The following is a 14,647-nucleotide window of genomic DNA, read 5'->3' as shown; positions in this document are numbered from 1 at the left end:
GCAAAGTCTTGAAAGTTTTTATTAGAATAAAGACCTCATACCATAGCTACAAGGCTCTGCTGATTCAGGAGCACCAAATCCTATCAGTCTGTCATTCCTTCATTCACTCTGTCATAGCCACTGTACTCAACTTGACCAAAATCAGCTGTCCCTACTCCTGACTACCTACTCACTCACTGAACTTCTATTCAGTTACTGCCTCTTCAGAAAGGCCTTCCATAACCATGTTTATCTCTCTTAAATACACATTCCACTAACTACTGATACTTAAACTATTACATATGTGTTTGTGGATATACTGTTACTGCCCTAAACTATGACTTAAAAAAAAATGAAGTCACCCCCACACCTATGAATATCTAATCCTTGATAAGGGAGCCCAAAGTATTAAATGGAGGAAGGAGGCTCTCTTCAATAAATGGTGCTGGGAAAACTGGGTTGAAGCATGCAGAAGAATGAAACTGAACGACCTTATCTCACCAGAAACAAAAGTAAATTCCAAATGGATCAACTGGATGTTAGACCAGAAACTATCAAATACTTAGAGGAAAATATTGATGGAACACATTCCCACCGAAACCTCAAGGACATCTTTGATGATACAAACCCAACTGCAAGGAAGACCAAAACAGAAACAAATCAAATGGGACAACATCAAATTGGAAGAGCTTCTGCACAGCCAAAGAAACCATCACACCTACACACAAACAAAATGAAGTCATGTTCACTTTAATAAACTCAGACTGGAACTGTACCTAGCACACTGAGTATACAATAAATATTTATCAAATAGGTGAACATAATGGAGATGGATATTCAAACAAAATATATCAGGCAACAGTTCAGTTACTAAAATGACAACAGAGTTAAAAATTGTTTATCAAATATCTGGCAAAATGTCAATGCATCCACTAATAAAAAGTTGCTACTTGCAGACATATCCCTCAGAATTTACTAAGGAAAGTTCAAAGAAACATTGGGGGGGGGGGGTCGGGCGGTAGCATAGCAGAATAAGCGCACATGATGCAAAGGGCAAGGACTGGAATAAGGATCCTGGTTCAAGCCCCTGGCTCCCCACCTGCAGGGAGGTCAATTCACAAGCGGTGAAGCAGGTCTGCAGGTGTCTATCTTTCTCTGCCCCCTCTCTGTCTTCCTCTCCTCTTTCCATTTCTCTCTGTCCTATCCAACAACAATGACATCAATAACAACAATAATAATAATCACAACAATGATAAAAATAACCGGGGTAACAAAAAAGAAAATAAATAATATATGTTTTAAAAAAAAGAAACATTAGAAAGGTTCTTAAATACCTTCAGTGTATTCACGATGAAGCCATGTTAAGTTTAATCATTAAAAACGATTTGGAGGCAAAGAGAGGGCGGCAACTGATGGTACTTCCAGTGGAGAACACGTTACCATGTCCAGAGACCCAGGTTCAAGCCTCTGTTTCCTACTGGTATGGAAGTGAAGAGGTAAAGGGGTACTGCAGGTGTCACTCTTTCTTTTGCCCCTCCCTACTCTCCTCTCTTGGCTTTTGTTTCTCTAAAAAATAAAAATTAAAAAAAAAAAACACCTCACATTTTCTTTCCTGGTATTTTTCCACAAAACCAATATGTCAGGGTGGCCTGGGTAAAGATACCTTTCAACTGGCCACCAATTTTAACCACTAAAGCCAACAAAATTTGAAAATGTGAAATTAAAAATTCAAATGGTCTTGTGACTCTTTTGAATTAAGACTGATAAATGATGAAAAACAGAAATCAGATGAAAAGGAAAAAAATTGTAGACAAGTATTATTAAGTTTCTGGTGAATTTTAGGCTACACCTCAGGGAAAATCAAAAGCAAGCTAACTTAAATTCTGAGCCCAGCCCTCAGTGCATTGAAAGAAGTTTCAGTGCTGGGATCACTTGAACTTTCTCTGCTCTCTGTCTTGAGAAAGTTCTGAAAAATCATGTGTACTATTAATTCAGTGTATATGTAGTCAAGTCCTAGACATGAAAAAAAAAAAAAAGAAAGAAAAGAAAAGCAAGTCAAAAAGGTTTCAAGAGGGCTGGCAGTGCTGCTTTGTCTTGTGGGTAACCCAGATTCGAGACCACCCCCACTGCACTAGGGGGCTTGGGTGATTTGGTCTCTTTTACCACGTCTGTTTCTAGATAAGAATAACTGAAACAGCAAGTGACTGCTTTAGATCTTAAGAGAAGCAACATTTTAATATTTAAATAGCTATGAATAGTGTCATAATTGCTTATTATTCTAAACAAATAACCATTCTGGACAGTATTAAATCTATATATGATACTGCTGATGTCCTGTCTAAAGCAACATGGAATCTGAAAAACCCTGGACATGAGACAAATAACAAAAAGTAGCATCAAAAGAAAAATAGAACTTCTATTTAAGAATGGCTAAGATTCAAACTACAGACAGATATGATAAAAAATGAATAAAGGTGAATAAGAAGTTGTAATTACAAAATTCAAAGTGGGTCCATAAAAAAGAAATTATATCCTACTACTTGTCTTTTTTTTTTTAAGATTTATTTTATTTATTATACATGAGAAAGAGAGAGTTACATGAGACTACCTGTCTTTTGTTAAGCTTTGAAGTGATAACTCAATGAAACATGACCATTTCACATGTGGACAATTGTAAAGTATTTGGAATAATCAACACTTAAGGAAGGAAAGAGATCTGGAGAGATTATTTGGGAAAGAGGTTGCTAAGCAAACATACCTTGGTCTGTTATCAAGGCATTTCACAAACCACTATTTTTCTAGCAAATCACAATTTCTTAGTATCTTTAAAAAAAATACTACTGTATTAAGTACTTGAAATACAGACTTCTACAACACAGCCTTCTTTGTTACAGAAGGGTCAAGAAAATGTCCAATGTACATGTGATGTCTAGAAAGCAGATTATTATGACAAGACTACAATTAAAGTGGCAGAATCACATAAGAGGGTAATATTATTTTTGAGGGACAAATTAAAAGCTATGTTCAAAAGGCTTAGTTACTTGGTCTATGTTTGAAGTATCCATTCTCACCCACAGGGAAATCATTATGAAATAATGAATTAATTTATATAATAATTCCTTTTAATAGCATTACCAGTATTACCTTTAACATATTCAGTTATCATGATTAAGGAGATCGAGCTAGGGGTGCATTTCCATGTCAAAATGAATTGAATTTTATAATTTAAATATGTACATTTTATAATATGCCAATTGCACTTAAATAAAGTTAGTTGTGTGTCCCTGCCAAGACTTTATGGTTCTGAATCAACTTTTGTTAATGTAGAGAGAGCAACAAAAATAGAGGGACAGAGGGTGGAAGAACAGAAGATATTTCCAGTGCAAAAGAAGCAGGGCTAGGATCTGGGTTGGATCCAGGTGAGTTGTTGTATCAGTACTTCAATAAATTATAAGAGTGTTTCCCATGTGTCATTTGTTTTGTTTTGGTTTGGTATTGAGTGGGTTGGGAGAGATGAGAGAGGAAAATTGCTACAGCATCAATCTGTTATTCCTAAGAGTCCACAGTGCTCCCTTGTAGCTTAAGGATTAAAAGCCAGAGCCTTAGGGGGTGAGACATGAGCTCTACTAGTGAGCTATCTCCAAACCCCACTCAGATCAATGCTTTTCCTGAGCATTTTAGATATACATGTATAAGTTACAGGGAGCTAGCTGGTCAGCAAGAAAAGAAAAGGAAAAGATATGCAATATCCATTAATTCTCTAGGCTATATCTTTGCTGGTTGTTCCATCTAATTCTTGACTTAGTACTATTTACACTTTGTTTCTAGTACACAGTGGAACAAGAGTGTTCACAAACATGAAACATAGTACTATCTTGTGAGTCTTGTCATTTTCTTTTATCTCAGTTTCCTCTTATTGTTTTGATTTAAAAATCATTTATCATCTTGTAGGGGGAGTTAATGGCTGACAGTAAAGATGTTAACACAGTACAATTTATTTTTTATATATTTATTCTTTCTTAAGTATTTATTTATTTATTCCCTTTTGTTGACCTTGCTGTTTTATTGTTGTAGTTACTATTGTCATTGTTTTTGGATAGGACAGAGAGAAATGGAGAGAGAAGGGGAAGACAGAGAGGGGGAGAGAAGGACACCTGCAGACCTGCTTCACTGCTTGTGAAGCGACTCCCCTTGCAGGTGGGGAGTCGGGGGCTTGAACTGGGATCCTTAGGCCAGTCCTTGGACTTTGTGCCACCTGTGCTTAACCTACTGCGCCACCGCCCAACTCCTCACAAGTACAATTTATCATCTTGTCACTACAGCTGTCTGCAGAACACTCTTTCCATCCAAGGACTTTTTCAATAATGCACCATAACGTCAGTGCCTTTTTCCTTTATTCTGCTCCATACCCAGAGTCCTTTGCTTTGGTGCAATATATTCAATTACTAATAAAATTTGGAAAATGCAAAGTACAATCAACATCATAAAGTAGAAAGGCAAGTAAGAGATGATGAAAAAACCCACAAATACTGACAAATGAGTAATCCAAATTGTGTAAGGAGCTGCTACAAAACATAAGACAGTAAACATTGGTGAACTGATTAAGACAATCGTAAAAGAGAATACAGACAGCCACTATATAATGACTGCTTCACTCCTGTTTAATAATCATGAGATATAAAGTAAAATAAATTACGAACAAAAACACTACTAAGTCCTGAGAATGACTCTCGGAAAAGATGTTTGTTCATATATTTTTCCTTGTAAAATTAAACTTCAAATATGAGGGACAAATAAAGTCTTCTCAAAGATATAAAAACTACAGGAATTTGCTACCACATGTCTTGTCTTTCCATAATTACTGAAAGAATCAAAAGAAAACAAATAAATATGCATTTAGTAGAATATAAATAAGAACGGAATTAACAGGTGAAAAAGAGGAGGAAAAGTGAACAGAGGGTGCAATTAAATAACAGTAAATCAAGAACCACTTTAAAAATTATTTCAATACAGTAAGTTAGATGTTATGGTAACCACAACACAAAATATAGAACAAAGACCCATAGAAAGTACAATTTTAGGGGGTCAGGTGGTGGTACACCTGGTCGAACGCACATGTTACCAAGCACAAGGACCCAGGTTCAAGCCCCCGGTCCCCAAGTGGTGAAGCAGTGCTGCCGGTATCTCTCTGTCTCTCTCCCTCTCCTCTCTAGATTTCTGTTTCTGTCCAACAAATAAATAAAGATAATTTAAAAAAAGAAAGCACCGTTTTACAATTGAAATCAGTGAGACAATCATCATAGAAACCCTTCCACAGGAAGTGACAGAACAAAGAAGCAAATATGAATGTTCTGCATTCAGCTATCAAAAGACTTCTGATAGTTAAATAGATAAAAAAAAAAAAGACCCATCTATTTCATATCTTCAGGAAACACACATCCAAAGGGAAGACAAACAGAAACTCAAAGTGACAGGCTGGAGCAAGGTGCTCCAAGACAAGTTGAAAAAAACAGCTATTCTGCCATCAAACAAAAATAGACTTTGAGGCAAAGAAGATAATCAGAGACAAAACAATGACACTACATAATGATCAAAAGGTCAATTCAACAAGCAAATATAACCATCACTAATATATGTGTTCCAAACATAAGTACTTCCAAATGTGAGAGAAAGAAAGAAAGAAAAGAAGGAAGAAAGAAGGAAAAAAAGGCTACTTCCTGCACTCAATGGAAACACCAGTAGCAGCACAATAATAATGGAAAATCTTAACACTTCGCTCATAGCAAGAGACAGACTTGAGGGTGAGGGGGGAATCAACAGGGAAATAGCAGCCTTAGAAGAAAGTATAGAGGAGATGGATTTAATAGATATACAAAGAACATTCTATCCCAGGAAATGAATGACGGCAAGGATGTAGAGAAAGAGGAATTCTGTTACACTGCAGGTGGAAATATAAACTGGTGCTACCATTATGGAAAACATATAGGAATTCTTAAACAAAGAAAAATGGAAAAGCCTTATGATCCAGAAATACATGAAAAAATTAATTTCAAGGGACCTCCATACTCATAGATGCATGATTCATAATAGTCAAGACAAGGAACTAACCTTAGACCACTCGGCCACACTAGGGAAATAACCTAAATGTCCATCAACAGATGACAGGAAAAAAGAAGTTATGGGTCATATACTCAATGGAATATATTGGGTAATGTAAAAAGTGATATTATGTCCTCTAGGACAAAATGGATAGAACTGGAGCTTATCATGTTTATTGAATGCATGTTTATTGGGATGCATTGGATCGACCTTCTCATGGTACATCCCGTGAGTACCCATTCATTGGGGAAACTGACGATCCTTCCTAGCCGAATGAATCCACATGGATCCCAGTCACTTTCAAAGCCAGCAACAAGCAGCTCCTGACAGCTTTCAACCTGACTCTGTTGAATGGCTACGAAGAAGGGCAAACGCTAGAAGAAGAATTGAATGTCAGACAGGCAGTGAGAGGTAACTACTGCTTTCACTCATACATGGGATACTGAGAGTTGAACGCATGCACTTTGGGGGGAAAATAAGCCAACCTATTTCTAAGACATTGGGAGAACCATAATGATTATATTTTGGGGTTGTTGTGGTGGTGGCTCAGAACTCTGGTGAGGTGTGCTTTCTGGGACCCTGTTATCTTAGAATCTTGCAAATCAGTAATAAAAAATTTAATTAAAAAAAAGGAAAATAACATAAGCACTGAAGATGGTGCTAACAAAACAGATTGTTTTTAAACATGTAAATTGGTTCCTGAAAAAAAATAATTGAACAGTAACTAACAAGATTACAAATTTCAAGGGCTGTGGAGTTAGCATAACTATGGTTAAGCAAAAGACTCATGCCTGAGGTCCCAGATTCAATCCCCAGAACCACCATAAGGCATAGCTGAGCAGTGCTCTGGTCTCAGAATGTCAGTCAGTCCTTTAATTTTCAAATTAAAATAAAATAAAGCATTTTTAAAAAGATTAAAAGTCCCATTTGATTTAGCAATTCAAAAAAGTGATTTTTGTCAAAAACAAAAAGAATGACTTTTTAAAGAATGACTACAGCAAGTTTACACTTATTCACTCAACTTGTTATTCAGTGTGTGATAGAGGTAGGTGTCTGTGAAATATAGAACTATGATGCCTAAAATATTGCTCAGGTAGGCCCAATAAAATCAGTGATAGAAATATGACTATCCAGAGATACTGAGGCAAAGAATGTGGGCAGCCTGTTCCACCAGGGGAGAAAAAAAAGTGAGAAAATGCACCCCACTAACCCATTTTGACTATCCAAAAGGAATTAAATGCTGCTAACCCATTCTGAAATGTGAACATCAGAATTAGTTTAATAAATTTATGTTCTTTTAATCCACTGAGTGTGTGATACCTTGTTTCTGCAGCAAAAGGAAACTAATAGAATCCCACTATAGAATTAAGTTAAACTGAGGTAGAGAAACATAAATAACACTCCAAAACCAGTTTGAAGTGTGAATATAGATGATAAACTTGGGAGTCAGGCAGTAGCACAAAGGGTTAAGCTCATGTGGCACAAAGTGCAAGGACTGGCATAAGGATCCCAGTTCAAACCCCTGGCTTCCCTCCTGCAGGGGGTCTCTTCACAGGCTGTGAAGCAGGTCTGCAGGTGTCTATCTTTCTCTCTCTCTGTCTTCCCCTCCTCTCTCCATTTCTCTCTGTCCTATCTAACAATGACGACATCAATAACAACAATAACTACAACAACAAAGAAAAACAACAAGGGCAACAAAAGGGAAAATAAATTTAAAAAAAAAGAAAAGAAAAAAAAGAAATGGCTTAAAGAAAAATCACATCAGGGATGAGGAGAAAGCATTAATGGCTATGCAAAAGATTCTCATGCCTGAGGCTCTGAGGTCTCGGGTTCGGTCCCCAAAGTTCAATAAGCCAGAGCTGAGCATTGCTCTGGTCTCTTTCTCTGTATCTTTCTCTCATTAAAATAAAATATATTTTTAAAAAATCATATTACAGACTATGAATTACTTTGAGTTTTCCAACTGGGCATTATGAGAAAATACAACCTACAAATATATTTTAGTGGTTGAAAAGTTTCAGAACAATGTATATTTAAAATCTGAATTTTAACATACAACTTTAATTACAAAAAAAAAAACAGCGGACGAGCAACACAAAATGTTTAAAATAATCACTTATATCGAATACTGACATCTAGATTGCAGTTAATAGCTTTAAATGTCATTTTAATGTTTTATTATGAAATATTAGGGTGTATTTTAAACAAGGCATTTTTAATTCAGGGAAATATATCTGAACTTATGATTAAAGAAAAAAAAATGGAGACCTCAGTGCACAAAGTTTAAAAGCCCTGACCTACAGTGACACCAAATGGTGGCAAATCAAAATACAACATGTAAACAGGCCATTTTTCAATTTGACCTTCTTATAAACAGTTTCATTCCTTTAAAGAATAGTAACCATAACATAAATTTATAATATAGAGACACATACTTAGGAAATATTACCATCTTTGATTAAAGAAAGTCTGGGATGCCAATTTTCAATTGTAAATTTGTAGCTCTCTTTCCAAACTTAGCTAATTTTGATTCCACTTAATGCATACTGTACCGTTTCTTTTTTTAATGGTTTGAAATGTTTTAAATCTATTTTTATTTACTTAATTTTAAATAAAGAAACAGAAATTGATGGGGGAGCGGGAAGGAGAGAGAAATAGGAAGAGAGAAAGAGATACCAGCAGTACTTTTTCACCACTTGTGAAGCTTCTCACCTGTAGGTGGGAGCCAGGGGTTTGAACTCAGGTCCTTGCGCACAGTAACATATGGTATCTACTGAGTGAGCCAGCCCCGATGTAGCATTTCTTACACAGTTAAGTCACATCACTGTGAGAATAATGTTACCTAGTGGCTTACTAATCAAAAAATCAGTGAATAGAAGTCAATAGAAGAAATGTAGTCATACAAAAACCAGATTCTATTTGATGAGAATCAATCTTGGTAAGCAGCCAATACTTGAGGACTTAAAGATTAAGTTCTTAGGGCTGGAAAAAAAAAGGGGGGAAGAACCTGAGGAAAGTGAAGACAATTGATCCATGAATAAGAGTTGGTAAGAAACAAGCTATTGCTGTTTTGGTGCTACTTCTCCTGGTCAGAAGCATCTCCTGGCAGAGGTGTGCCAGGTATCCACCATGGCTACTTCTCCTGGGAACTGAACACATGTGACTCTGCTAGCCGCCACCGAGTACCAGATGTTAACATGATGCCAACCTGACTTCCCTGGGCAGGTGACCCCAGCAATGTGTCCTGGAGCCCGGCTTCCCCAGAGCCCCACTCCACTAGGGAAAGAGAGACAGACTGGGAGTATGGATCTAGCCACCAACGCTCATGTTCAGCAGGGAAGCAATTACAGAAAACAGACTTTCCACCTTCTGCATTTCATAATGATCCTGGGTCCATACTAAGACAGGGATAAAGAACAGGAAAACTATCAAGGGAGGTGATTGGATACGGAATTCTGGAGGTGGAAACTGTGTGGAACTGTACCCCTCTTATCCTATGGTCTTGTCAATAGTTCCCATTTTATAAATCAAAATTAAAAAAAAAAAAGAAAGAAGCTATTATTTCTTAACCTTAGTCTAGAAAGTTAAAATGAGTAAGAATGATGTCAGGGTGTGGCAAATAGTAGGTTGTCAAAGAAAATTGATCTCTCTGGAATGTCCAAGGACAATACTTCAAATTAATTTATCAGTCAGACTCAGTGCCTCAAAATGAATCCAGGAAAAAAAGTCAGCACATAAATCATGTCATTCATAGGGGCCAGGTGGTGGTGCACTGATTAAGTGCAGTGTTACCATGCACAAGGACAAGTCCCCATCCCCATCTGCAGGGAAAAAGCTTCACAAGTGGTGAAGCAGTACTGAGGGTGTCTCTTTCTCTCCTTCTCTATTTCCCCCTCCTTCTCAATTTCTCTCTGTTCTATCAGAAAAAGTTAAAAATCCCCCATTTCATTCTAGACAGACAGACAGACAGACACACACACACTTGCATGTTATCAGGAAAATCTATTTAAATAGGACTCTCCAACTCTCAGCATTAAACAGCAGCTTGCTCAGATATGCTAATGATCATTTTTCAAATGCCAATGTCTCACCCCAAAAAAACCCCAGAACTTATTAAAAACTAGTATAATCAGTTAATAAAACAAATCAGTTATTGCATTAAACTAGTAGATTCTGAATTTATAATACTGGATTTTGATTCTAGAGGACACCAGCCCAGTCACAATCATGTTACTAAAACTAGACCAGGGCAGCATGGAAAAGGTCATACCTATTAATAGAACATCTTGAGAAATAATTCATTTATAATGGACAATTTCTGAGTCATAAAGATTGAACGGGAAATTTGTTTTCTTAAGATATCAGAAGATTGTGAATTATTAGAACTAATAGATGAATGACTAAATCCTTAGGACCATAAAATTGACCATGACTAATACTCATATGTTTAATATTTATGTTTTAAGAGAGAGATAGTATAAACATTAAAACATGTGCTTTCAATTGTAAAGGAAAAATAAACAAGAGCAGTTGTGAAATTCTCCACTAAAGGAAAGGTTGGAAATAATATAGACATATCAAATGGTTTAATGGGTAGAAGAAATCTTCAAGGATATAAGCTTTAGTAGATAGTGATATGTCCCTGAATAGTGCATTTGTGTACCACACTTGGTAGGATATAATATGAGCTCTAAAAAAATTCAGGTCAATAACAAAATGTGCAAAGTGCTATGGATGTAATGCTACAAACAAAAAACATACTACTTAATTTGTACAGAAAGAGAGATGAATTCAGGGTATCCCTCACTTTTTTATTCTTCGCTTTTTTTTTAATTTGTATACTTCTCAAGTATTATTTTGATTGTTGAGCAGATCTTCACTATCGTAGATGAAGGAGTACGGTGTCAGGAATTAAGTAGAGCCAGATGGGGAAGACTCAAAAGTTGAAATGGGAAGGGTGCAGTTGAGTATCACCACTTGGTTTTTACAAATCATAAATTTCTCATCTCCTTTAACTTTCTTAAGCAAAATAGTATTTTAAAATACTATCGGCAGGAATATCAAAACTTAAAACAATGTGGTGAGAATGCAGGTGATAAAGCACTCTCCAGATTTTCCAGAGCAACTTTTGTCAATGGCATCACTATTTCCCCGATACATTTCATTTATAATCAGGGATAATCTACCAGGGACTGTGTTCACTCAAGATCAACTTTGAGCTGACATATACTAAAAAAGGAATCTAACAATATCAATACAAAAATCTTCCTGGGGGTCGGGTGGTAGCACAGTAGGTTAAGCGCACGTGGCACGAAGAGCAAGGACCAGGTGTAAGGATCCCAGTTTGAGCCCCTGGCTCCTGAACCTGCAGGGGAGTTGTTTCACAGGTGGTAAAGTAGGTCTGCAGATATCTATCTTTCTCTTAACCTCTCTGTTTTCCCCTTCTCTCTCTATTTCTCTCTGTCATGTCCAACAACAACATCATCAATGATAACAATAATAATAACCACAACAACGATAAAACAACAAGGGCAACAAAAGGGAAGAAAAAAATAGCGCCCAGGAGCAGTGGATTCTTTGTGCAGGCACCAAAGCCCAGCGATAACTATGGAGGCAAAAAAAAAAAAAAAGAAAGTAAAAAAAAAAAAAAATAGAAAGTTAAAAAAAAATCTTTCTACCAGTATTTAGGACTATAACTCTTTAAACTTCTTATATCCTAAGACAGCCATAGAATACTATTCTGCAATCAAAAAAGACAATATCGTTTCCTTTAGGTTAAAATGGATACAACAGGACAGGACTGTACGTGGTGAAATAAGAGAGAAAAAGACAACTACCAGGTGGTTTCACTAATACATAGAATCTAGACAAATGGTAGGTACGAGCATGCAAACCAAAACAGTTTCCAAGACTTTGTAAGAACTATGGTGGTTATCTTTCTGGTGGGAGGGTAGGAACACATTATTTTGGTGGTGAGTGTGTTGTGTAAATATACTCTGTAACCTAAAGTTTTGCAAACCACTATTAATCACAATAAAATATATAAAAGTAAAAAAAAAAAAAAACAAGATATTTGAAAGACTCATCTAATTCCTTTGTAATAGTTACTAGAACATGATGATTGACTTAAATTTTTTCACTGTTGACAGACAACATAAAAAGTAAAGTATTAAGACACAGCCTGGTGGTGGCGCACTCAGTAAGTGCACATATTACCAAGCACAAGGTTTCTTGCCTACAGCACTCAACTGCTCTGGACTGCTTCACTGCTCATAAGCGTCCCTTTGCATGGTGCTCCTAGGTGGTAGCTAGAGCCTCAACTGGGTACTTGTATATACTAAAGTATGTGCTCTACCAAAAAGCCATCTCCCAGACCGTGGTAAGGTTTTTGTCCTTCAGGGTTATCTCTGGAGCCTGGCGCCAGCACCACAAATCCACTGTTCCTGGTGGCCATGTTCTTTCCACTGTTGTTGTTGCTGGATAGGACAGAGAGAAACTAAGAGTGGAGGGGAAGACAGAGAGGGGGAGACAAAGATAAGACACCTGCAGACCTGCTTCACCACTTGTGAAGCGACCCCCACTCCCCACACCCTGGAAGGTGGGAGTCTGGGATTTGAACCAGGATCCTTGCGCTTCCATTGCACTATGTGAACTTAACCCGGTACGCCACCACCTGGTCCCATAAAGACATTTTTAATGTACTCATGTTTCATTACCCTCACTACCAAGAAGGAGAATCTATTCTTTTATTTTTTTTTTAATTTCAGAGTAGACAATCTGAGATGAACTGAAGTAAATGATTAGAACAAGAAACTGAATGCACTACCGCAGTATGATAGAATGTATAAGGTCGAGAACAAATCATAAATGTACTCCAAAATCACAAGCCATGTTATTTTTATTTTGCATTTTGCTATTGAAAAGAGAACATAAAATAATGTTTATACTTTTCAACTTGGACTTTAAGATCAGAATTTCAATATATATTTTAAATCAAGATAATGATCATGAATACTCTTAAGCTAAAAAAAAAGAAGCTAGATGACTTTCATGTTTGTAAGAAATAATGACGTGAAATAGCTTGACATTTTCTTCTTTCTGTTCTACACAATATAAAAAGTCCCTCAAAAGGATGCCTCATGGGGGTTGGGAGGTAGCACAGTGGGTTAAGCACATGTGGCTGAAAGCATAAGGACCAGCAGAAGGATCCTGGTTCGAGCCCTTGGCTCCTCACCTGCAGGGGAGTGCTTCACAGGCAGTAAAGCAGGTCTGCAGGTGTCTATCTTTCTCTCCTCCTGTCTGTCTTCCCCTCCTCCATTTCTCTCTGTCCTATCCAACAACTAAGAAATCAATAACAATGATAATAATAACCACAACAATGGTAAAACAACCAGGGTAACAAAAGGGAAAAAATGGCCTCCAGACTATGCAGCTATTAAGAACAATAAACCCACCTTATCTGACCCATCTTGGACAGAGCTAGAAGGAATTATGTTAAGTGAGCTAAGTCAGAAAGATAAAGATGAGTATGGGATGATCCCACTCATCAACAGAAGTTGAGAAAGAAGAACAGAAAAGAAAACTAAAAGCAGGATCTGATTAAATTGAGAATAGGGCACCAAGTAAAAACCCTGTGGTGAGGGGGAGGGTGGACATTCGGCTTCCCAGGGCAGTGTGTGTGGGAGGGGGGGGGGGGAATTGGGACACAGCCTTTTGGTGGTGGCAATGGTGTTTATGTACACTCCTATTAAAGTGTAGTCATATAAACCACTACTCAATTAATATGATGGGAAAAATTGATCATATGTCTAGAACTTTTTAAAACACAGACTGAATCTTCTTAATACATAGGCTGAGTCTTAGATATGTTGACTCTCTCAAAAGTCTAGACCAGGTAGAACAGAAGCAACTGGTGGTACCGCTAAATACAAGATGCTGGGTATTATACAGTAAACCCTAACAAAGGGACTTTTCAAAGTTAACCCAATTACCAAATAATGTGATAACAATAACTATCCATTGTCTTCTTGAACCCTAAGACAGCAGGAACCTCACATTTCCACTTTAGAGCCTGTATTTCCCCCAGTCCTGGAACCTTAGGGTGGGGCCCACTTTTCTGCATGCTTCTCTCAATTGATATCAAATAATATTGCATCTGCTGATCGCAATCTAATCAACTCAACGAGTGCCACCTCAGCATTCTTCACTTCAGACTGTGTCCAGAAACCTCAGGTGTGGAATGACAACCCTTCAGCTTCATCACTTGGATGAGACCTTTCCTTTCATAGTATTCTCTAATTCCATTCCAGGTGGTCCACTCCCCAATAAAGTCCCCAAATCTAGATATAGACAAGGTCCCCTGAGATACAGCATATGTTCACACATGTCCATAAACTAGAGAAAAATATATACCTGAAAGCAGAAGTACACAAAGTTTGCAGTGAGTACCCCCCCAATACTTCATCTGCAATATTCCAGCCTTTAGGTCCATGATTGTTCAACAATTTGTTTGGCATTGTATGATAACTCTCTTTTTAGCCACCAGGTTCCGGATGCCAGCATGATGCCG

The 14,647-nt window shown here is 37.2% G+C and overlaps 1 protein-coding gene across 1 annotated transcript in view; it reads right to left on the bottom strand.

Annotated features, from left to right (window-relative positions):
- Positions 1–14,647, bottom strand: part of DIAPH3 (diaphanous related formin 3) — a 551,468-nt gene that overhangs the window by 272,357 nt on the left and 264,464 nt on the right. The gene's annotated exons all lie outside the window — the stretch shown is intronic.

This window comes from Erinaceus europaeus, chromosome 5, assembly GCF_950295315.1.
Source record: "Erinaceus europaeus chromosome 5, mEriEur2.1, whole genome shotgun sequence".
In the NCBI taxonomy this organism is placed as follows: domain Eukaryota; kingdom Metazoa; phylum Chordata; class Mammalia; order Eulipotyphla; family Erinaceidae; genus Erinaceus; species Erinaceus europaeus.
This window is presented reverse-complemented; position numbering and strand designations above follow the sequence as displayed.